The sequence below is a fragment of the Haemaphysalis longicornis genome, unplaced genomic scaffold, assembly GCF_048455015.1.
Source record: "Haemaphysalis longicornis isolate Haplotype H1 unplaced genomic scaffold, Haemaphysalis longicornis Haplotype H1 scaffold_1, whole genome shotgun sequence".
Taxonomy (NCBI): domain Eukaryota; kingdom Metazoa; phylum Arthropoda; class Arachnida; order Ixodida; family Ixodidae; genus Haemaphysalis; species Haemaphysalis longicornis.
The window spans coordinates 470,032,073-470,056,424 of record NW_027526203.1 but is presented as its reverse complement, the minus strand read 5'-3'; the positions used below and the strand labels follow the sequence as shown (position 1 = coordinate 470,056,424).

Below are 24,352 nucleotides of genomic sequence, written 5' to 3'. Positions count from 1 at the left end.
GTCTGAACGACGCGTACTTGGTTTCTTTCAGTTTTTTATTGTATTATCGATAGGCCCGCAGCAGTCCGTGACTACGCAGCTACCGTATGTGTGGTATTTACAACTTTTGCTTTAAGAAAAGAAGAAATAGAGATCTAAAAATCCGAAAACACGACGGCGCAGCGCTTGGGCCAGAGCACGCAGAAGCCGTTGCCATTCGCGGCAGATGTCTACGGTAATTTACTACGAAAAATAAAACCCCATTGAAGGCAGGTGATGACTGGACTATTCATCGCTAACTACTACGAAAAAAACACACTTAATCAGCGCGCAGGCACCAAAAAGCAGCGAGCGTTTGCACGCCAAGAGCAGGCCAATACGCCGCGAAAGCGGCGGCTGGATGACCTTCGTGCGGCGGTGGCGCCTGTAGTGGCGCGCGCGGTCCCTATATGAAATGAGCGCCGAAGTTTCGTGACCAGTAAAGCATTGAAGGACTCTGGTTTAGCTTACGCGGTGGCGTTAGCCGGGTGAATAGCGCAGCCGCGAGAATGGTTTTCACCTTTCATCGTTTGTTTGGCGAGGCCAGGATGCGCGCCTAGCCAAGAATTGTTCCCTGCCGGGGAAAGGTTGTGTAAGTCCGAGCGGCGCTGCAGGTCCCTCGTTAAACCACTGTATCTGTATATTTTGAGGTGTATAATTACCGCATTAGTGCACGCAAGGCGCGGGTGCGTTGTTTTCGGAGGAGTTGCGCTCGCTGTGAGGTCATTCGAAGTATCACCGACTATCAATAGAGCCATGGGCGCGCCGCAGTATCTCGGGACGTTGTACTGATCGAAGTTACAGAGTACGAGCGCAGTTCGTCACGGCGCGGTCTGCCGCCGATGTGGCGGGAATGGGTCGATGGTAGTGCCAGGTCCGCACGCCTCGTGTTGACAAAGGACCGGAATATCGTCATTGTTGGGCATAATTTCGTCTCACACCGTATGGACAATACCTGAGAGAGGCCGCCCGAAGGTTGACGGCCAGCGTTCAGAGTTGTTTTAGTTGGTCGGTTTCAACCTCTATTATACTTGTGCTATGATGAGAGTGAGAGTGTGGATCACGTAATTGTTTGTGTACAAATCTTTGGGTTTTGTTGACCTGGCCACTTAGTGGCCCAGTGTGTATTAGTTAGTAGGTCCTCGAGGCGTGGTTTTGTGTAATAAAACCGAAGTGTTTGGTGTTTTTGAACAGTCAGAGCGAGAGCTAGAAAGTCGATTTAGGGAAGCTTGAGCCCGGTCAGTTGACTGAACGAGAGTGAACAAGGAGCCCCTCGTGAGGTATGTTTAACTGAGATCATTTAAGCATTTCTCTGTTTTTTTATGTGAACTTAGTATATCAGGGGCGCAGTTAAACATACTTCGTGTTTGTACGGTGTTCCCTGAAAAAATTCGTCTAGGAGCGTTTCTTTGGATTCTTTTTATCTCCAGATAATATGCTGCCGGCGGTGTTCATATTCGTATAATATACGTAGTTCGATGTGAGTTATAATTTTTTCAGTTTATTTTGCCTCAGAATTATCCGACACCGTATTTTAATTTTTAAAAATGAAATGTGACGTTAATGTAACGACACATTCCAATGTTCGAAGTGGAACTGGAAGGCGTTCCTTTCGCAATAGAGGAGCTTGTAACGGGAACTCGTTTCAAAATTGGGAAGGAACGAGGAACGAGCCTTCGTTCCTGTTTTAGGGGAACGTTTACAATACTGCTCAAAACAGACGAAGACGAAGTAGACACAAAGATTACATTCAGGCGCCTGTATGTGATCTTTGCGTCTACTTCGTCTTCGTCTGTTTTGCGTCCCTTTTATTCTTTTCAGCTGGAGGTTTTCCCCATCTCGGGAAACGGCCCAGTATGGATGAGCGAAGCGTGTGCCGCCTTGTTGGTTGCCTTCAGAGGATTCGTAGTCTGCAGGGAACCCGAATATTTATAGTTCTGTGAGCAGCTTTGTTTGTTGCAGGATGGTCGAGGAAGGCTTGCGATACGCGTCTACTTCGGTAGTCTCTGCAGGTGGCTTGAGAGTCAGTAATAATGGTTAGAAATTCGCCGCCTGCTCTGGCAGCGAAGGCGATGAAGATCTCTTCAGCTGCTGATGATAATAAAAACCAATCTCACCGCATTTGTCATTTATTAACGATTAGTTCGTATGCCCTTTCATTTTGGAGTTATTCCCGGCTCATAACCGGCGCAGGAGTTGTACTACGAAGAAACTAAAGCACACGCCACTACGCAAAGTACGAAAAAAGAGAACTAAAAAAAAAAAAAAAACGACCACCGCCTGTTCTCTTTTTCTCCTAAACTGTTCATTTCATGCAGTCGTAATGCATTCGCCTGCAACGGAGCGTCTTTGCAGGCCGTTTTTTTTCGTGGTGGGCTGCCAAAACCCCACATAAGCTAACCTGAAGCAGTGTGTGCTGCAAAAACATGATTGCCCTCTCAAACAGTACCTTCGCGAAAATATTGTCTCTTCCACAACCTCAGGATCATCGGAAAAGCCATTCATCTTGATTAAATGCCATATTATCCCTCAGTTAATTTTCCGGATGTCTTCTCCCGCCAAACGACGATTTCTGCCCTGCCCTTGGTGCGGTACTTGCAGCCGCTCCAGATGATCCGGGGTTTCATCGATGCAGAGCGCACAACCCCTCAGTCCGGAAGGGCAAGTTACGACGTGCGGGACTCGAGGTAACGTGACCGAATCGGAGTGGGCTAAGCGTCGTTCCGGGGCGGTCATCACACTCAAGTCAGTCGCTGAAGAAAGAAATACTTTATGTATCAGGTACCTAAGTTTACGGGCATTGCGTCGTTGGGTGCCTGGGATTGAATAGACTGGTTTTCCTTGTTTTCTTTCTCCACGCTGCGGCCAAGCTCTCACAAATAAAAAAATTCCAGAGAGATAAAACTGACACAAGGACGTAGGTTCGATTCCTGGCCGCGGCAGCCGCTTTTCTGATGGAGGCGAAAAGCAACAACGCCCATGTGTTCGAGGTTTTGGCGCACGTTAAAGATCCCCAGGTGGTGAAAATTATTACGGAGCCCTCCACTACGGCGCGCCTCATCGCCTGTGTAGCGTCGGCGCGTTAAACCAAATAATCAACCAACGAGATATAACTGACGCACGCACACACAAAGAGGGCACCTTTTCCGCTCTCACCGGTAAACATCACGTTGACATCGGTGACTGAACTGCCCAGGGTTTATATAAAAAAACAAAAAAAAAAAAACAGGAGAAATATTTCGCTCTGAATTTTCCCATTCCTACAACACATGTTTTCGGACATGGCGTGCCCTGGTGTATTTGGAAGTCTCAGGGGAAGAAGGAGGCACCAAAATTGCGAACCAAAACAAGTAGAACATAAGGCCTGTAAAAAATTCTTAGGAATTTAGCAAACAGAAAATTTTATGCGAAATTTAAAAAGAAAGATGCAAGGTGAAGAAGGATTCAAGGCCAGCCAGTCTACTCTAGAAGAATACCGGGCAATCCCTACGAAAAAGTGAAAGCCCCGCGTGCCCAGCGTGACGGCCTCGCACTACCGACAGTCGCAGACATGTTCGAAGGGTCGCAGGCCCCCCTGGTTCAGGTTGAGTCCGGCGGACAGCCGCGACGCTGGGCGAGGCCGCCCATGTCTGCGAGGGTGAAGTACCTGTGTGGTGCCGTTAGCATTGCCACTGGAGTGGCTTTGGCAGTTTTCGCCGGAATCGCCTTGGCTCGCTGGATCCTCGGTCACTAACACCCTCTGGCACCTTTCGTCCAAGGAACAGCGTCGTCTTCAGGGTGACTTCGAGTGCGTGAACTTGAACTGCCACTACCAGAATCCGGCGCTTCTGGTCATGACTCGGTGTAGACTGCAGAACTGCCAGGTCTTTCAGCTGGACGACAGCGGCCGTGCCCCTGGCTCAAGCGCTTGGTCCATCGAAAAGGCTGCGTCCGAGGTGTCCTCTCTCGTGAGGGATGCTAGCAGCTTGGAGGGAATGCCGGCTGGCTTCAAGCTTCAGTCGTCCATTCTGCCCGGAACGGCATGCTGCTGGGTGGTATCCTGACTTTTGATTTCTGGCCGTTCGTTTGCGCACACCCTGGTGAAGACTAGTGTTGCCTGGACTGTCTCCCTTGCCTTGTCTGACAAGCGAGTGTGTCTGTCATTAAACGCTTGGTAACGCAAAACGGTCAGATGTGATAATATAATATGGAGGCAGTCCCTGATCATGCAGAATGGGGCGGGGACAGCCAACGTAAATGCGCCGGGCATCCTGTGCGCCCACTTTATCGCGGGGATTACGCGGTGTTCTTCTTGGGTGGTCTTGCTTTGTTTCAATCCTCCTTCAGGTTGAAGCCTTCTTCATTATGAGTGCTTATATGGCATTTCTAACGAGCATAGAGCAAACATAAGAATACCACTGTTGGTTAAATTCAAATACGCTTACGAAAAACGACAGAATTTAAAAGCCTTAAAGGTTATTAGCGTCGAGTGTAATTCTTTCCAGGTGTCCCCAACATACTCGCACTAGCATTTTATTTTAGTCAACGATCGTGTCAAATATGAACGTCTGGTCCTTGCTCGACCGGAGAAGTTCATTTCAGGAGAGGCGGTCCGGTGTGTAAAGCGGCTCGGCCAATGCCTTCGGGTCAGGCGCTAGGCACTGGTGGCCCGCTACACTCTTAACTGGTGACGTCGGGGACCAAGATGGCCCGTTGACCACGCGACAGCCCGCGCTGCCTACCTGGTGCTTTCCCAGTGGACGCTTGCTCTCGACTATGTGTACGTGTGTGGGAGGCGTCGTCGAAGCTCAAGCATTGCTCGTCCACTACCCGCACAACTCCCGCATGCCTGGTGCTTGCTTAGCGGGAGTATGGTCCAGGCCTGTATGAGGCGGCTGGGTGTTAGGAGCGACCGGAAACGCATGGAGGACATCTGTGGCTGAGGGGGCTCCACGGAACGGTGCTTCAAGCCTTGGCGCACTGCAATCTCCCGGCGACCTTGACGTGACAGAAGTCGGGACCGCGCGGTTGGACGAAATGGAGCGCGAGACACATTCACGACTACGCTGTCGTATGCGATGCACTACTGCTCGGAAATATGGCTGCCACGACTAGTACGCGCTGAATTAGAGACACGTGGTCCGATGCATGCGTGCGATGCATCGTCGGCGTCTCTCCGCCCGCTGTTTTCGCTCCATGGTTACCTTCCTGTTTAGGCGCACTCCAGCTGATTTAGAAATGTGCAAGAGAAATCCGAGCGGGAAACGAAAAAAAAAACATTTATCAACTTGAAGCAAAAATGAATAGTGCTTCACGTTATACACGATATTTTATATGTTCAGTAAAGCTGCGTGGGGACGTTACGCAGCGAAGATTCCACACGTCCATGGTGTTATACTACTGGCAACATGTGTCTACCAGGTATCCGGCACCGGAGCTATTCCACTCAAAATACTCGGAACTGCCACTAGCGCCTTCTCGAGGTTTTGAAAGAAGCTTTCACCATGACTTCACTATGACGACACCTTGGTACTCTCATTGGCTGCGTCCGCACGCCGGTAGCAACGACCGTACGATCAACGTTTATAGAAACGTTGCGTACGATTGCATCTGGCTCGCCAGTCGCACGTCGTGAGCCTCCTCCGACCAGCGTACGGCGACAAAAGCGGTCCTAATGATCTGTCGTAACGATCAGTCGCATGCCAATCGCATGCTCTAGTCGTGAATGTCAGTGTCCTCATCGATGCGACGCGAGAGGAAAATGGTGCCTTCACGGCTGCGTTGATGCGAATGGGCTCCAGAACCGGTCGGTGGCTCTTGAGCTTTGTGAACGGCTGTGCGGTATCACCGGATGGGCGCCAATGGCAACTTGCACCCTGAATGGGGCCCACGTCGACGGCGAATTTCGGCGGAGTGGGTGATGGTGGGCCGGAATCGTTCGTTTGTGCAGATGACGCGAGGATCTGCGGCTTTCAGGTGGCCTCGGCGGCGTCTTAGGTGTCGTCGTCTTTTGGTGCGGACGACACCGCATGGTGAAGGAATCCGGTAGAAGGCCGTATTAGTGTCTAATACCTGTGCTACATGGAAACTTTCGATTGGCAGTTGAACGCTCACCGTCAAGAGCGCCCCATGTATTTACAATGGGGCACTCGATAGACAATTGGTTCAAAGGCCTTCGACGGCCGTGTAGCACAGCTATAAGAGAGCGTTAGCCAATTCGACGTGGCGTTCGCAATTTATGGTGGTGGTGGTAGTCCATAAGACGCAATCGACGTGCGCGGGCCAAAACGTTACTACTTTTCCCCCTTCTTTTATTCTTGGTGAATCAAGTTCCGTCCTGAAAGGATGGCACATCTCGGTTGGTGGGTTCGCTTCCACGAAGAAAGGCACCCTCTCTGGTCTGTGACACAATTCCAAAAAGCTGCAGCTGAGTTATGACAGGTCTGGCTCTTGCAATAATCCGAGGGGCGCACAACAGTGGTACGGTGAATTTTATCGTGGATGCCATTCCTGGTTGCGGGTATTGGTTGAATGATGATTGCGCATGATTAGGACGATTAACTTGGTTGGTTGATTGATTCTGGCGTTTAACGCACCGACGCTACACAGGCGATGACGCGCGCCGCAGTAAACGGCTTCGGATTAATTTTGACCACCTGGGGATCTTTAACGTGTGCCGAAATCTCGAACACACGGGCGTTTTTCACCTCCGTGGGACAAGCGGCCACCGCGGCCGGGAATCCAAGCCGCGTCCTCGGGCTAAGCAGCACAACGCCATAGCCACTGACCCACCGCGGCGGGTGACCACTAATTTGACTTGACTTACGGTTCTACAATGCCCTGTCCAATCCACCTGTACTAAACGGGACTGGGAACACGTTTATAAGTCTTTTTGGCGTGGTTGGGAGGCACTCCACCGGGGTCTTGTGCCGCGTACTACAGCTACCGACGGGGTTCAGCAGGTCTCTCCGAATACAAACTGCTTCGACCGTGCCGGAATGGTGCCATCGGACATAGACGTCGGCTCCACAACGCGAGCGACCCAGGCTCGATTCCGGCCAAGGGAAGCGTTTCAATTTTTCTTCACTTCACCCACAATCGTTGTCATCGTCAGAGAAAGTTGGCTTTCTGCAGTTAGTTTTGGGCGGGCTACAGACATCAGTCGGATGTTTAAAGCATGGCTTTAATAGAAGCCCATCAGTCAATCTAAATTAGCAACTGCTCCAATCAATCAACAAAGTTTCATCTACCAATATTTTGGTGTAATAATAACTTGTTTTATAATAACTTCACCTGACGGCGCAACATGGTGAAGTTATTATTAGACAAATATGTTGGCAGGAGAAACTTTACTGATTGATTGTAGCTGTTTCCCTCGCGATGATGAAGCCGACGTCTATGTCCGATGGCACCATTCCGGTACGGCCGAAGCAGTTTGCGTGGACGCGCAAAACTAGACAGAAAATGCACCCCTACGTCTAAAGACGAAGATGGTTGAACGCCAGGGAAAGGCATGGAATGCCCGCATCAGTGAAGCACTTGAGAGCACGATCGCGGTGCAGTAAACGGTCCGCTCGGTTCTGGGTCGGTTCGTTTGGTGTTTGACTTGATTTTGGAGGCTTTGCGTTCCCTTATCGTTGTAGTTTCGACAGAAGGGCAGTTAATTTGCAAGAGCAGGGATGTTTAGGCCGAGCTTTATCCGTTCGTCGCACCAAAAAACCTCGAAGACAAAAAAAAAATGTGGTTAGTGAGGTCCTGGGAACCGAACTCGGGACATTTACGCCGTGAAACTGCAACACTAGGACACCCCGAAAGGCCCGAGGCGTTCGGGGGTAGCAGCGGCGGGGAACAATAACATGTGCAGCCAATAATAGTAATAATGAAAAACACTTCCCGTGGTCGGCATTGAACCTGGGTCACTCGCATTGTGATACCGGCGTCTATCCGATTGAGCTATCATCGCATTCCGGGCGCACGTCATTTCTTTTGGGTTCGTAGCGAGGGCAGTGGCTTTTTTTTTTAAGTGCGAATGCACTTTATAAGCGACCCCAAACCATCCACCGCCGGCGGCGTTGGCGTCCGCAGTGCTCCTCTATATTTGAAAAAGAAACAGCATCCGGCGCCAGGTTTCGATCCGAGGACTTTGCGGCCGCAGCGCGACGCTCTACCGGCCAAGCCACGGACGCGACGGTGATATCAGTGTTAGACGCGCCTTATATCTTTAACGCATTCAAACTACGTCGTCAGCGGCGTGCGTTGGCGACTCAGCGGCGTTATAGCGGCTTGATAACTGCGTGGTGTACACGTGATACTACAAACCCGATGGAAGAGATGGAAGAGAAGGCGGCGAGGCGGTGGGCTGCGGGGGCCGAGCGCAAGCGCCGCAAGCGGGCCGACAACCGTGCATTCGCACTTTCACATTCTCCCCCTCGGGGAAATGCGGGGGAATTTTTTGCGATAGTATGCCCTTTGGCATAAAGTCTTAGAGGTACAAGTTGGCACCCGTTTCCCGGAGGAAATCCAGAAGACAGCGATGGTGGGGCCCCCACAGCCATCGTTGCAGATCAGGAGGTCTCCCAGGATGCAGGCCTGTGCCGCGAAGGTGTCTGGATCTCGCTACACTCAGGGAAGGGCACGTCCGTAGTAGGTGGTTGGTGTCGGCGTCTTCGGCAGGAACCGTACAGAAGGGGCAGGTGTTGGTAAACGGGGCATGGTATCGTGGTGGCCACGCCCGGGTTACCGCAGGAGATAGGGCCACCCCAACTCGAAGTCTGCGCAGCAGGACCTCCTCCCAGCGAGCGAGCCCACTGGGAAGGTCTGTTCCACACGGTGGGACGAGAGCACGTGTGGCGCGACGCAGATCTTCCTTTAGTTGGACAAATTGTTCATGTGGGTCCGTTGTCAGCAAGGGCAGCGGTCGTGGAACCGAGGAGAGGTGACAGGAAGTATCCGCCGCAATATGCGCGGTGATAGTATTACGCCGGATCGACGACAGTCGGAGAGGGCAGGGGTACGTGTCCAGCAGTTTATGAATGTCACTAGGATACACGGCGCAAATCCCGTATGGCCGCCGTTGAGTCCGTCTACATTTGTACAGTAAAACTTCCAGGGGCTTGAAGTGCTGGTAGTAGCGCTTGCAGTCCGTCCCGGATGGCTGTAAGCTCCGCCAGCATAGAAGGCCATGTGCGAAGTGATTCATAAGCGCAGTTTTTGTTCGCTTCTGAATGAGAGGGACATTGGATCACCGTAGTTAAAACGCAGTCTTGGGCCCCAGCGTCCACAAATGCCTCTACAACCTGGGGCTGGTTCGCAGCCGCTCGTAATGGTGCGCCCGCGGTCTGCGCGTCTGCGTTCCCGGTCGACCGACTGTGGAGTCTAGTTAGCGGCCTGTTGTCGGTCACTTGATGGTATAGCCAGGGCGGCCTAGTTACAGGGTGGGCTGGAAAGGCGGTTAGAGGACGGCCCATGTAAATTGCCAACGCCGCTGCCTCCACAACAAAATTAAGTTTGTGCTGGCGGGCGGAGCGGCGCTGATGTACAAGCTCATCCAGGGTGTTCAGTTGAGCTTCTGCCTGAAGAGATGGTATGGGCGTTATTTGAGGGAGGCAGGTGATTGTCCGCATTGCAGCTCTATTAATTGATTCAAGTCGGGCCCACTCCGCTTGGGTCATATGCTGGAATTGAGCCTGATAGATAAGTCGAGGCTGAAGTATTGACTGCACCAAGAGTCGGGCTATTTTGAAGCAGGAGCCCCCAGCCTTTTGTGACATGCGTCGGATAAGGTGTAGCATTTGATCTGCTTGTTGGCGGGCAGATCGAAGCCACAAGGCAGCTGAACCTGACGACGAAATTTCCAATCCCAGCACGCGAAGAGAGGTAGCAGTGCGCACAGGCTGGCCGGATAGTTGTAGCGCGATCGGGGATATCTCCAGTCTGCGACGGCCCCAAGCATTGGCCACGGACAGAATGGCTGTCTTTTCGACTGAAAGCGAGAGACCAGCGTATTCCTACCACTTCTGTGTGTCGGCTAAAGCTTGTTGCAGGCTCGCGGCTTGTTGAGCAAGGTCTGGGTGGACAGTCCATACTGTAATATCGTCCGCGTACACCAAAAGGTGTATGTCTGGCATGGAGCCAAGATGCCAGGCAAGCAGCAGCATAACTACGTTAAATAGGAAGGGTGAAATCACCGATCCCTGAGGCACTCCACGGACGGGCATAAAATGGCCATAACTAGCTCCACCAATCCGTACTGAAAATGATCTTTTAGTCAAGGAGGTCAGAATAAAAGATCGGACCTTTTCCGGCACAAGTAAGCTTTGGAGAACTTCCAGGATAGCACTGTGGCTGACGTTCTCATATGCCTTGTGAATGTCCATGGCAAGCAACGTCCGCACTTTGCGAGATCGGCCGCCCAGTAGCACCATTGATGATAAATGCTCAAGTCCATCCTCTGTCCCCAGACGAGGTCTGAACCCAATCTGTGCCGGGTAGTACCACCGGTAAGTGTCCATCCACCACTGAAGTCGCGTAGCCAGCATTCGCTCCAACAGTTTCCACAAGGTGCACATTAATGCGATTGGGCGCAAATTGGGGAGATGCTCGGGTATTTTGCCTGGCTTCGGTATAGCGACGATATCTGCCCGGAGCCATGACTCTGGTATTTGGCCCGAGAGCCACACCATTGACGGAATCGAGGAGACGGCTCAGGGCTGGATCGTCCAGGTTCTTATAAAGCTCGTACGTAACGCCGTCTGTGCCGGGAGATGACCGAAGTTTCGCCTGGTCTATCGCAGCCAGGAACTCTGCCATGGTGAAAGCCGATTGCATTCCACGGACCGCGGCATCAGAAGGAGAGGCTCCGACGTGGCGCGGTAGAGGAAACGGGCACGGGTTGCTAGCCGGGAGGATGTCAAATGCAGGGTACAAGGCGCGAACCACATCGAAGGCAAACTGGTCCGGGTCCTTGCCTGATGCCAGGCAAGCACTGGCTGCTGCATCGGGGGTGCGGTCGCCTGATTCCATTGCCCGAAAAGTGCGCCAAATAGACGATGTGGTGGACGAAGGGCCGAGCGACTCACACCAGCAAAGCCATCGTTGACGCGAAAGACGTTTCTCGTGTCGTCTGGCCGCAGCGGTCAACCGTTGCAAACGCATTCGAGCCGGCGCACACGAGGGATCCCGCGAGGCAGCCACTTCAGCCTGTTTGCGCTGGGCCCACAGCTGCAAAAGTCGGAGCTCAGGCTTTGGCCGGGACTCCTCTACCCACGTCCTCCGACTGGCACTGCTCAGAGCCTCTTTAATCACATTGGTGGGGTCGGTGCTGGTGGCCGTCATGGTTGCGTTGATGTTGCACCGGAACTCATCCCAGTTCACTATAGTGTAGCTCCGCCGAAGCCAACGCGTCGAGTTCGGGGCAATGCCAAGCCTGATAGGGTGATGATCACTGCCCCAGCAGTCGGTCTCTCGCTGCCAAGATACGACTGCACTACCATGCCACCAGGTTAAGTCGGGTGAGTAGGGCGGCATCCGGGGATGAGTGGATCGACGCGTAGGACATGATATATCATTTAGAAGTGCGAAGTGGGCATCGTTGAAATGTTCAAGTAACGTACATCCGCGTTCACTTGAGGTAGGGTATCCCCAATTGCAATGGGGCGCATTGAAGTCACCCGTTACGAGTATGGGACAGCCAGCGTTCGAACGGCGCAGAGATGTTAGCCAGCCCAATCGCAGCCGGGGTGCACGTCCGCTGTGTAGCCGCACATAGCACGACACAAGAATTATTGCACACCTGGGCAGTTGCACCTTTACCGCAACCACTTCCTGCCAAGCCGTACACCATGCTTCTAATGGAATTGGAGTTTGTGCATACGCCGTGTGCACATAAATTGCGGCTTTGCCTGGTGGAGACGTGGTGGAGCCACAGCGCCCATCAGGTATGGAAGGCGTAGCATAGGCTCTAAAATTGGGGAGGCGAGGTAACCCGTTCGTCTCTTGGAGAAGGAATACCCAAGCTCGAAGTTTGCCTAGGCGGAGACGTTCACGAAGCTCACCCATCGTCGTTGTGAGCCCCCGGCAGTTCCACTGTACTACATATTGTGGGTCAGGCATAGTAATAAGAGGTCTAGCGAAGTAGGGCTGCTAACACAGACACCAAATTCTGTAGCTGCTACACCACAAACTGATGGAGCTCTTGCTGGGTGCGGATGGAAGGGACTGGCTTTTGCTGATGCAGGCTCGGTTGTGAGAGACCGGGCTGACTCGAATGGCTTGGTTGTTCTGGCGGCTGACGTTGCGACCGACGAATTAGCCGAGCACGGCGCTGGCTGAGCTTGGTGACCTCAGCTTGCAGCACAGCCAACTGTTGGTCCACCTCTAGTAGCTCTTCTGTAACCGGAGATGTATTTCCAGTGAACTCGTGCTTATTCTGTCGGCGTGAGGAGCGACAGAGCACATCGCGGTACGAGGGCTGCGTGTACTCTGCCGGCTCTGCAGCGACTTCCTCCATAGCGTCTTCGTTATCCTCCGCCAAACACTCGAAGCGATTGGACGTATGGATTGCCTTGGGCTCAGACCGGCGTCGCCACGCTCGTCGTTTAGCAAGTGCAGCTTTGCATATCGTAGGACATTTTTTGTCCGTAATGTCATGGTCATCGCTACGACACAGACCGCATCGAAACGTGACCTTTGGCGGCATGGCCGACGGGTTAGCAGGCGGTTCCGATTCAGAAGTAGCGAGTGGTTCTGGGGCAGAGGATGGGCACTAAGTGCTCATGTGCCCCGACGAAAGCTTTGGACCTGACCGCGGCCTTTAGCGCGTGCTGACCTAGTCCACTTTGGGAGAGAAGTGAAAGCGTATACGGATGAAACGACCCGTGCCTGCCAGTCATGGAGAACTTTCAGCGGCAAGTTTGGAAATCCGTGTGAGGTGCCCCAGCGGGGTCTCCGACGAAGGGAGATGGCCGCCAGCTCTGCTGTTTCTCCAGCCTTGGCCCACTAGTGCAAGCTGCGCCAAGTTTTTGGTTTGCTGTTCTATGTGGAACTAGCAAATATCCGTGGTCAGTGCGGCAGTCCCCGTTTGTATCTATGTAGTTGGGGGATCGCACCAAACTTTACCATACATAAAAAGCGGTCATATGCGAACGACTTTCATTACTGATGCAACCATTCAAGGCTGTAGAGCTGTGTCCGTAAACATGTGACATAAAAACAAAGAGAGAGAGAGAGAGAGAGAGAGAGAGAGAGAGAGAGAGAGAGAGAGAGAGAGAGAGAGAGAGAGAGAGAGAGAGAGAGAGAGAGAGACGGTTTATTAGGCAATATATTACGGTGGGGAAGGGTACCAATTGTGGGGAAGCCCTCGATCCATGTGCTTTTTTGCTGTTTCCAGAAAGGCATGATCAAAGGCCAGGAAAGTTTCCGAGAAAGGCCGGACCAAATCGTGCATTTCAAATTATCCATAAATTCGAATTATTGAAGTTAGGATTAACCAGGTTTTATTATTGTAGTTTATGTGTTGAGGCTTGTAACTTAGTTTGCTCAATGGACTGTCAGTACCCTTCTTTGCAGGTATACTTGAGATTCATTGAACAAGACAATGCAACCGGAAAATTTAATGCACCCAAGTAATCTACGTGTATTCAAATCACTGATTTCGCCCAATCAATCCAAATTAAAACAACTACTTCTTCTACAACTTTTAGAAAGGTTGTAAGTAATTGCGGACAGACAGACAAACAGACAGACAGACAGACAGACAGACAGACAGACAGACAGACAGACAGACAGACAGACAGATAGATAGATAGATAGATAGATAGATAGATAGATAGATAGATAGATAGATAGATAGATAGATAGACGGACGGACGGGTGGACGGACGGACGGATGGACGGACGGATGGACAGATGGATTGATGGACGCACGGATGGGTGGACCGACGGACGGATGGACGGACGGATGGACGGATGGATGAATGAATGGATATGGTAAGACCGCAGGCTATCTGCAACGGGTAATCTCTTCACGTGCGAGCTCAGGCATGCGAACCTTCATGTTTCGGCGAGATTCGATGAATTACAGGTTATCCTAGCCTTCTACGGATGATTCGAGACAGGGGAAAGGAGAAAAATAGAAGGTCTGACTGCGCGGGACGTTTTTTTTATGTTCTTCCGTGTTAGCGCTGCTATATATATTACGCCTGTGCCGAGACCAAGCACTCTTGTTGGAATGTCGTGATGTCAGGGTGGATTTTGTCCGTGCGTGCATCGTCACTGGCGACCCCCGTCTTTGAAGACTCCAACGTGCTCCCGGGTTCCTGAATCTCCGTGGTCGTTATCCGACGGCCTGGCCTACGCCGGAACAACCCTTCGCAGGTAGCCACTTCACCCCGCACCAGCAATGCATCATCGGCCCAGTTGGTGAATACCGTAGGACTTCCGTGTCTTACATATGAATTGAACTATTTATGTTTTAGTTAACTCCTCTTCTTTTTAATTAAAACTCCTCGTTTGAACCATTTCTGTAACATTTGACTCTTGGGTTTGCAATTTTTTCAGTTACCTCTCGCCAATGTTCATGTTCTCATCCCTGAACAGTACTTCGCCTGTTGAAATATAAATCTCTCCTTGATTTACTATTCAAGGCTCTGTCTCGGTCTTCGCGCTCCTGTCGGTGAAATCTGCGCATGAGACGGCCACCCCATCATCACTGGTGATCTCGACAGAGCTTACCACCCCATGTTTCGGCCACACCCCTAAAAACGGTGGCAATTATCCGACTTGCTGTCAAACTGGCCCTCATACTCGCAGTGGAACTTATCGCTTGCCACTTGAAATAACAGAGCATTGCGAAAAAAAAGTTGTTGAAATCGCTTGGCCAGATCTTAAATGCAGCCCAGGCTACTCCAGGTTCTTTACCAACGCTTTTCAACACGTTTCAAATAAGGAAAAAAGACAGTGTAGTTATTTCGCTCTCATTTTTTTCTGAAAATGAACCCACCCAGAGTTACTGGATATACAGGGTGTTGCGACGATAACTGGAACACTTCAAAAATTTTTCCTTAGCGATCCGCCGCTCTGTTCGCGCTCAAACTTCACACAAAGGTCGCATTTTGTGGTCTATTTTGTTTGACACCGGGAACAACAACGGTACTTACCTGTTTATTCTTAAAATAAATAAAAACGATTTTCGCCTATGGGAAAATGGCCGCTGATTTGGACGTGCGAGCCAGCGCAAGTTGATGTTGGAACGACGGAACCACCTGCAGAGTGAAACGCATGTTTGGGATTCACGTACGGAGCCAAATGGGGCAGCAGACGATCAGAAAATGCACCTAGAAATGAGCTAACAGACGATCAGAAAACCCGGTTTTCGGGCTCGCACGTCCAAATCGCCGCCATTTTCCCATAGGCGAAAATCGTTTTTATTTATTTTCAGAATAAACAGGTAACTACCGTTGTTGTTCCCGGTGTCAAACAAAATAGACCACAAAATGCGACCTTTGTGTGAAGTTTGAGCGTGAACAGAGCGGCGGATCGCTCAGGAAAAATTTTTAAAGTGTCCCAGTTATCGTCGCAACACACTGTATACCAGTTTCGAAACTCCCCATAGGCCCCATGTATCAAAAGCCGGTCTTTGGTTTCCCCCCTGCGCCGGGGCGCGTGATTCCAAACGCTTCGCTGCACAGAGCACCCACGTGACACGTGTGATGTCACTGCGCGCGCTATTCTTTTGAGCGCCTGCTAAAGGGAACCCGCCGTTCTGGCTCTGTAGCTTTGACGTAGAGCACTTAGTATTGGCGCTGGCGGCTTGGGTTCGAGCCCCAGCAAGCTGATCTGTTTCTTTTTTTTTTCATTGCCTATCTTATTTCTACATTTCATTTTTTTCTTCTAAACTAATATCTACGGGTCGTTTTTGTTAATAATGGTGATTTGGTACGTTTTAGGTCGCTTTAGGCTTGGGGCGCAGCCAATAACCACATTGAATTACGGTTCTCCATCGCGCGAACAGACATGTCACGTGGGTGCTCTGTGCAGCGAAGCGTTTGGAAATACGCCGCCGGGGCAACCACGGGGAAAGTTGACTAGCCTGTCGCCTGCCGGCAGAACATTGAAGTAGTACTCAAAGTACTCAAGTGCTTGCGGCTCCTGCCGAAAGTCAGAAAAAGAAAAGCCGCATAAAAACAAGTAAATTTCACCGAATTAATGTATTTTAATTTAAAAAACAATATTTATTTTACAAAAAAATGGAATAATAATAGTTTAACGAAGTTCAGTTTTTGTCTCCTAGGTGCCGCGTGCGTCGACTTGCCCCTCAGCTTCCACGGAGCAGGGATATGCGCCGCCCGGATTCTGAAGCGGAGTTTCGCAACTGTATATATTGTGTAACTCTGACCCCACCAGCTGGAAACGGATGAGGTCATTTTCCCACGCCTGATCATCGCCATCAACGTCTCTGCAATAAACTCGTACCGGAATTGCGAACAGGAGGTAGAAAACAAGGTCTGCAAAGAAAAAAAAACATTTATAAAGTGCGTAGCGAAGAAAGATTCAAAATGAAGCAGGATTCAAGGCGAGCCAGTCTATTCTTCAAAAATACCGGGCAATCCCTACGAAAAAGTGAAGTCACCGCATGCCCAGCGTGACGGCCTCGCACTACCGACAGCCGGAAGCATGTTCGAAGGTTCGCAGGCTCCCCTGGTCCAGGTTGAGTCCGGCGGACAGCCGCGACGCCGGTCGAGGCCGCCGATGTCTGCGAGGGTGAAGTACCTGTGTGGTTCCATTAGCATCGCCATTGCAGTGGCTTTGGCAATTTTCGCCGGGTTCGCCTTGGCTCGCTGGATCCTCGGCCACTAACACCCTCTGGCACCTATCGTCCAAGCAACAGCGTTGTCTTCAGGGTGACTTGGAGTGCGTGAACTTGAACTGCCACAACTAGAATCCCGCGCTTGTGGTCATGACTCGGTGTAGACTGCAGAACTGCCAGGTCTTTCAGCTGGACGACAGCGGCCGTGCCCCTGGCTCAAGCGCTTGGTCCATCGACAAGGCTGCGTCCGAGGTGTCCTCTCTCGTGAGGGATGCTAGCAGCTTGGAGGGAATGCCGGCTGGCTTCAAGCTTCAGTCGTCCATTCTGCCCGGAACGGAATGCCGCTGGATGGTATCCTGACTTTTGATTTCTGCCCGTTCGTTTACGCGCACCTGATGAAGACTAGTGTTGCCTGGACTGTCTCCCTTGCCTTGTCTGACAAGCGAGTGTGTCTGTCATTAAACGCTTGGTAACGCAAAACGGTCAGAGGCGATGAAATAATATGGAAGCAGTCCCTGATCATGCAGAATGGGGCGGGGACAGCCAACGTAAATGCGCCGGGCATCCTGTGCGCCCACTTTATCGCGGGGATTACGCGGTGTTCTTCTTGGGTGGTCTTGCTTTGTTTCAATCCTCCTTCAGGTTGAAGCATTTTTAATTACGAGTGCTTATATGGCACCTCTAACGTACATTGCGCAAGATGTAACGACGTACTATGATTCGGGAACCAAAAGCAATACCACTGTTGGCAAAGTTCATATAGTACCGTGCGAAAAAACGGAAGAATTGAGCAGCTGGAAAGGGTATTAGCGTGTCCTCAATCAAGTCACGCTGTCATTATACTTCACTCAATAATTATGCGTAACATAAACGTACGGTCTTTGTTCGGCCGGAAAAGCCCATTGTAGGAGCAACGGCGAGGAGTGTAAAGTGGCCTTCGTGTCAGACACGAGGCACTGCTCGTACGCCATACACGCTTGACTGGTGACGCCGGAGATCAAGTACAACTCGTTGACCACGCGCCGGCCCGAACCTCCTAGCACAGCCTCAGTGGACGAATGCGCACGGCCATGATTACGTGGGTGGGCGTCATCGCCGAATTTGAAGGATTGCTTTTCCACTGCCCACATAACGCACGTTGCACGCTTCGCACTTGCTTGGCGGTCGCATGATCTGCACCTGACGTCGGGTACGAACGGCAATCCTTTGACATTAAGTTAACCCTGTAATGGCCAGCCAACGAAGACAATAGATAAAAATTCTAATGCTTTGTTACATTGTAGTTTGTGACAGAAACAATAAAAAAATGCGAAGAAAATTTTTCTTCTCCTAGGGTTTCAAAATTACATAGTGTATCATAAACGCGTAAATGGTAAGCATATATATACCTACATAGATAATGTAAGCATATATTGTGGCATATACCAATTTACATGTAGATATATGTATACCTACATATAAAGTGGGTGTATAATGTATCATACACACCGTAAAAAAGTGTATCATACACCCAATGAATTTAGGAGCAGACCCACCAGCAGAGCTTACGACGGAGGAATCCATCTTGCAAACTGCATTTGGAACTCAATGCGGCGAGTTACCGAGCTATAGATTTTTGAAAAACGCTTAGGAGGTATCAGAACTGATACTAGTGGGCATTTCTTGGCGGTCCAAAGGCCCGCGGGTGGGTGGAAAAATCCGAAAGATGGTGTATCTTATATGATACATTGAACATTACAGGATTAAGAAGAACTGCGCGGCCATATTGGCTTGTTGGTATAGGTTCATGATGGGAAACATGGGATGGGAATCCTTTGATGGCATCCGTGGCTGAGTGTGCTCCACCTAACATTGCTTCAAGGGGCGCTAAATGTCAAAGAAACGGAAGTGAAGAAAGACACGCAAACACGGTGTTGAAGCAAAGAAGTTGTTGGTAAGTATCCGCAGGCTTTCAACTTGTACGCTATTTGTACATGGAGATGGCGGGGGGGGGGGGGGGGTCGAAGAAACCAACTGGGCCATACATAAACATGGCGCATGTCGACGCCCAATACGGTGGATAATATGCCATTTTACAGGCCTCAGCACCATGATTTTGAAAATTCCAGTGAAAGAAAGGGGGACAGAGAGAGGCAAAAAGAGTAACATGGTTGGACTTGTCGAATATGGGTGACGGGCAATAGCATTCAAATATGTTTATTATCAAGGAGTGCATACAGAAGCAAAATGGGGCCACCAATGCCTACAGGTGGGCTTGTGCGGCGTCGCCCGGCAGCAACGGCCTTCACTTCTGCAGAAAACACTCATTGACAGTGGTAACTGAATAGGAAGATAAAAAAAAGACAAGCAAACAAAAAAAGAGAAAAAGAGAAAAAGAGAGAACGAAAAATTAAAGGGAGGAAAGAAAAAAAGGAAAGCAAACAACAACCGACGAACAGAAGAGACGAAGACGAACACACAAATAAAGATGCAATAAATCAACACGGGTTCCAGCTATATGGGTGGTATTTTCCTCATCACAAGAAAACAATTAGAGAACAAAGAAATAGCTACCAATCACCGCATACACATACATACTTCAGCATATTTCTAATGCCAGCATAGCAGCACGCAAGTGTTTCCGCGTTGTTGAAGAGAACAATTCGTCAGGCAATTCGTTGAAGATAGGAGGAACATAATATGGCCGCGCAGCCATTCCGTAATGGGTACGGACCCTTGGTGTCATATATCGAGGTATGTGCCGTATGTGGTGTCATATATCGAGGTTTAAACATTGGGAATTCGGTAATCCGTACACCAGAAATATTTTAGCACGACGATTTGCTTAAACAATGTATCGAATGACGGTAAACCACTTGCCTTAAATACACTGTCCGAATCCGGCACGTGTGACTTATACAGAACACTCTTGGCTATGTTTTTTAAAATACTCAACTCTCTTTTTCCAGGTAGTGGAGCAGTTGAAAAAACAGCACATGCCATAACGAAGAACACTATAACCCAAAGTTTGAGCTAGTATTTTTCGAACAGAGAAAGGCAGAAACACTTTTAAGTTGTACAGCATACAGGCAATAGTTCTAAGCTTTTTACATATGTGAGCCATGTGTGTGTTCCACGAAAGATCCCCATCAAAATGTACACCTAGGTATTTAACAGACTCAACACAGAAAATACGGGCACTGGAACAATATGCACAATTTGATGAGTGTATTGTCATGAAGTAGTCGTTCGGCAATGTTTTCTGTCGATTCTGTTGAACTGTAGCAAATGCGTATGCGTCACGCCGAAACCCAAACCGAAACTAGTTTACTAGGAACTACTTTGGCGCAGTAACACAAAGCAGTTCGCCCCCCTACCTCCCCCCGCGTAGCTTTGTCTCCATTGCCGCAGAAAGTTGTCCCCGATCCATCGGGCGAGGGGGAAACGCACTCTCGCACTCAGCGGTCGTGGCGCGCGGACCGCCTTTCCCCCTCTCTGGAGTGCGCGCGCCGATCACGGCAGCCCTGGCGCGGCTGCTCCTTCGCCTTGACTACGCTTTGTAGGCATCGCGCGGGCGGGTTTACCACTAATTTACGCATTATTTTAACGAAATACTTCTAATAAATGAGCCAGACTAGCAGCTTGTGAGTTTCGCACGTTAAGATTTTTGGAAAAAATTGTTCTGCTGAGCTCTTTCTGTACACCTACTTTGGAGTAGTGGCAGAAAATTCTTCTAGCTTCTTTCCAAGCTAAAATGGGTCACTGAAACTTGCCTGTGCAGCAGATGGTATTAGTTCCATCTCCACCGTTGCTGCGGTCCCACTACGGCATACCCAGCACCAAGTATTACATGGGCTGGCCTTGGTGATTTTCACAGTGACTACTACTTCCCTATAAGATGTCCTATTGTCCAGCCAATCTGAGGGGAAGGGGGTAGGGGGTTATTGAAGGGGATTCCGCCTACGTTCTTCCCCCATCCCCGACTCGGAGAAAATACAGTTGTTGAATCACTCACTCCAGCCAAGAGTTCAGTCTATTATCCAAATATGATGTCTCTTGTCATCAACATCAAAGCAACGCAAAAGCGTACGCTTGTCTGGTTGCCCAACGGCAGACGCTTAATAAGTAATTATATGACGCTCTCAAGGAGCTGTGTTGCCTATTGTATTTATTTTGTACATTAGTTGCAGGGCTAAATTGTGCTGCTGAGCAGCTTGGAATTCTAGAAAGAGGAAGTTTTGTTTATAGTTGGCTGCAGTGGCGGCTGAGAGTGAGGTGTTGATATATCGATGAAATTTAATACAAACTATATAATATGCCAAATACTCACTAAATTCACCCAAAACTACCTGTATTACACCCTGTAAGGACATGAAGCCAGAAGTCTGTTACCCTGACACGCGCTTCCGCTTGTTGCCCATTAGCGCCGAGCGTATCACGGTTAGATCGTGTTAACAAACATCAGTTCTTGCAGTAAAGCGATCAAAATAGCAGCTACACGCGATCCCGGACACACACACGCAAACAAAAAAAATGTGACGAAATATTGCAAACATATGTTCGACACGGTATCGTTTACGGAGCGCGGACCACGCTATCTCGAGGCGAATTTCAGCTCCACCACGGCCCCAAAAGCCGCCAATTTAAGCCAGATCGCTTAAACTGGTCCTACGCAACAACTTTCCAATTTAAAGTATATTACGGAAAAGAACGTATAACGCGTCACAACGCGCCCTGCGCAGAAGTGCCTGCTCGCCGGCGGTGGCCTCGGCAGTACGGCTTTGTCGTCTGCTTTAGCAACGGTTGTTTTGCGCCTGCTTTGGTGCAGCTTCGCGTTCATTGCGCGGTGCCTTCGCACGGCTTGATTACTTGTTCCACAGCACCTCCAGGGCAACCCGCACCCGACGGAATTAAGTGGTCGTGCGGCAAACATACGTTAAGGATCGATTTGCAGGGCGGGAAAACAAAATGTAGAGACCACATTCACAAAACTGGCCGCTAGAGAAACGCTACCTTTTGCGCACTGCTTGCCACGAATGGGACTCCGTTTTCTAAATTGGTGAATACCAATTCGGTGGTGTTTTAAGAGGTATTACAAAAAGCTAAAGTAGCAACTGGTAAGTAGCGACTGTAAAAGTTCCCTCAGCTTTTTCGCAATTCTCAAACTTACTAAACTAACTAGTTTAAATCGGCATAAATGGGAATCACTAAGCTCACATGCCGAATTGTTTCGGTGTCTGCGCTTGTGCCGCGCGGTGGTGTAGCCCCAAGCTAGCACATCAGGATGGCTTGGTTCTGCTGTCTCTCCCTTAGAAGGACGTTCCTCTCCGTTTTCTTTCCCCCGACTCACGGCCGGGCTACAGCGGCGGCGTCCACCGCCCTAGCCCGGCCGTGGCCGACGCTGCTGCTGCGTTCGGGACGCCGCCCCCGCGAATTCCAGGTAACGGCTGGAAGAATCTAGGGTTTCACTCTGTAGAGCCACGTGTGTGGATCGAAGTGACGTCGCATGGGCAGTTGTTGTGGGCGTCGTTTAAAGCTTTGCTTTCCAACCACTTTCACAGCGTAGATTGGAGACAATTTTTTTTTTGTCAAATACTGCAATGCATCGCATGCTGTACTTCAGGTCTCTTGAGTGTCATTCAAAAGTTTCAGAAGAGAATCAAGATATGCTGCTTCTCCATCTTTTCATGGGCTTTGCCTTAGCAAAGAAGGATAACGCTCAAAGTAAGCAGAATGCTGCTGAACAGCTTCAATCCACGAATTCCACTTAGTTTTGACACGTGCTGGAGGTGTTTTGGCAAATTTAACCCCGCAATGTTCCAGATGATATTTGTAGAAAGCTCTCTCGGGACGTCTCCTTCATACAGGCGGCAAATTTTCCCACTAAGGGAAAAGAGTTCTGCCAAGTGCTGCCTGCAATGTTTACTCTATGAGCTACGCATGTGATGTGAACAGCGCCTTCTCAAACTGGTTTTATGCACTCTTTAAAGGACTTTACCAAATAAGCAGCGTTATCGGTTACGAAGCCCGTTACTTCGTCAGAGCTTTTGTTACAGTGCGGCCTATCACGGCCGAGTTAACTTTATCCACGAATTAACTTTTATCAGTACAGGTTGCACTGAGGCATTCGCGTTTTGGCCGACTGAACTACCAGTACATTTACAACCGATTTTGATCGGTTGTCGGTTGTTTCGTCCGTAATTAAAGACACTGTGGTACTTCGAAATATTGCTTTCAAAGCTGTCTCGTGCTTCTCGAACAACTCAGAAAGTCAACGCCGGAGCGCGCCAGATCCAGTCACCGACCCGCCGATCGCACGTGAGTATGTACAAGCGTTCGCCGCTTCGAACTGTCCACCTTCTCTAAGGGAATATGCGCCGATATCAACGCATCCAGGAACTTAACCACTACGCCGTACCTTGCTTCACTAGTGGTGATTGCCGACTCCAGCGTTTGCAGTCGACTTTGCTACTCGCCACTTTTTAACTCCCATCGCTGATGGGTTTTCGCCTCTTTTTCGCTTGGAACGGCGTTCTTACGATGACGGTTGCTCTCGATGTGCTCCCCAATAGCTCACCTGCAGCGATAGTTAACTTCTCTCACGCAAGCTCCACAAAAAAAAAAAAAAAAAAAAAAAAAACGAATGTCCCATCTACGTAGAAGCTCGCATGCTTTTATTCTCTAGTGCGTTCTTTGGCTGTGTTTTTGCTTAAATGAGATCTCGAAGGAGCCATCTCGACCCCACCTCGGAAGACAAAGTCAGCACAGCCGACCGTGAACGAAGCAAAAGGAAAGATGGCGCGTATTCTTGTTGCGAGTTGGATGGATAGTTGGCTACGGCTATGGCCAGCTATGGCTAAGACCTTTGATTCTGGCGGCGGTTGTGCCACCTAGCCTTTTTTAATGTTTGATAAAGTCAGAACATTTACATATAAATTCAAATTTCTGCAACATTAAAATATTACAGCAGCTGATTGAAACCATTGGGCAATTGTCGGATGGGCACTTGATGACGACGTGCACTATGGAGGCAACATGTACCGGCGTTGGCGGTGACGCCAACCGGTTGCGCTACAGCTAAGCTACAGGGGAGTCTGCAAGGAAATGCGATTTTCCGGTGCTCTCGGCGGCGTCATTAATGTGGCCTTCTTTTGAAGCGGAAAACACCGCATTATCGGGCAGACGGTTAAACTCGTGACTAAATGAGCCTTAAAAATGGGCTGGCCATGTTCGAAACTAGTGGTTGCGCTAATAAGGTGGCAACGCAAAAGGTTAAGAGAAAAAGAAATAGCACTGCGCCTGAAGCGGTATTTACCCGAGGCAGCCCTTTCAACGGATAAATCCGAGAGAGATCGTGACGTCACCGCAGGAGTACTCCGCTCGGCAAGCTCCTTAGCTCACACGGGGTAGGTGACTGTCCGAGGGATATCCTTGATTGCAGTCCCCAATCTCCACTGAAGAGCAGAGCTGCCGCAGCACCGGTGATTCCGCGTCAACGGCAGTTTCTGCCCTTCCCGTCAGCCGGCCAAACAGCGGCCGTGGATGTCATGCAGGCGATGCTAAGGCTAATAA

The 24,352-nt window shown here is 50.0% G+C and overlaps 1 pseudogene; it reads right to left on the bottom strand.

Annotated features, from left to right (window-relative positions):
* Positions 1–22,310: 22,310 nt before the first annotated feature.
* LOC144162682 (uncharacterized) lies at positions 22,311–23,514 on the bottom strand (annotated as a pseudogene).
* Between the last annotated feature and the right edge of the window lie 838 nt (positions 23,515–24,352).